Here is a 657-nt window from a genome sequence, read left to right as displayed (position 1 = left end):
GTGGCACAAACCCTGTGTATTCTCGTCTGCTAGATGATTAAATGTAAATGTATTCTGACTGCATGTGAACCTGTGTTTAATGTCGTCTAGGTTGTGTAAAGCCCTATTCGGACGAGACCAGTTTTCAAGGGGGTCATTAGAGAAATTTGTGTTTCACAGATGTACTGTAAAAATTCCAGAGCAAATTACGTACTGTTTTTCGCCAAACTCTATGGGAAATCTAATCTTGTCCGAATGCAAATATCTGTGATTTGCTGACATAGTATTATCCCAACGCTCATTTATTTATTTTTTGGCCTAACTGAGCTACCGTTTGCGCACCAATCTTACGCATGCTAAACCTTTAACTATGGATGGCATTTGGCAAAAAAATTAACTAATAAAATTAATAAGGAGAGATAAAATTAGGAAACTGCTAAGACTGGCCAGTTCAACATCGGCGTCAGGTAAGATGCTTGTCTACATTTTGTCTGCTCACTTGCATGGATTTATAGTAAGCCACCACTTAAAGGGATAGTTCACCCAAAAATATGTTTTTCTACAGGAGGAAAATGGCCATGGATTTGCGGGTCTTGTCTTTTTCTAGCAGGACCCTGTATGTTATAGTACTAGATTAGTTTTAATCGTTTAATCACCACAGCGTCTTGTCTCCATTGG

At 38.5% G+C, this 657-nt stretch overlaps 2 protein-coding genes across 2 annotated transcripts in view; one reads left to right on the top strand and one right to left on the bottom strand.

Moving 5' to 3' along the window:
- The window catches only part of cfap206 (cilia and flagella associated protein 206), a 19254-nt gene that overhangs the window by 5524 nt on the left and 13073 nt on the right, over positions 1-657 (bottom strand). The gene's annotated exons all lie outside the window — the stretch shown is intronic.
- Positions 1-657, top strand: part of LOC107573227 (serine/threonine-protein kinase pim-3-like) — a 15987-nt gene that overhangs the window by 7275 nt on the left and 8055 nt on the right. The window lies entirely within an intron of this gene.

The sequence above is a fragment of the Sinocyclocheilus grahami genome, unplaced genomic scaffold (assembly GCF_001515645.1).
Source record: "Sinocyclocheilus grahami isolate Dianchi unplaced genomic scaffold, SAMN03320097.WGS_v1.1 scaffold1896.1, whole genome shotgun sequence".
Lineage (NCBI taxonomy): Eukaryota > Metazoa > Chordata > Actinopteri > Cypriniformes > Cyprinidae > Sinocyclocheilus > Sinocyclocheilus grahami.
This window is presented reverse-complemented; position numbering and strand designations above follow the sequence as displayed.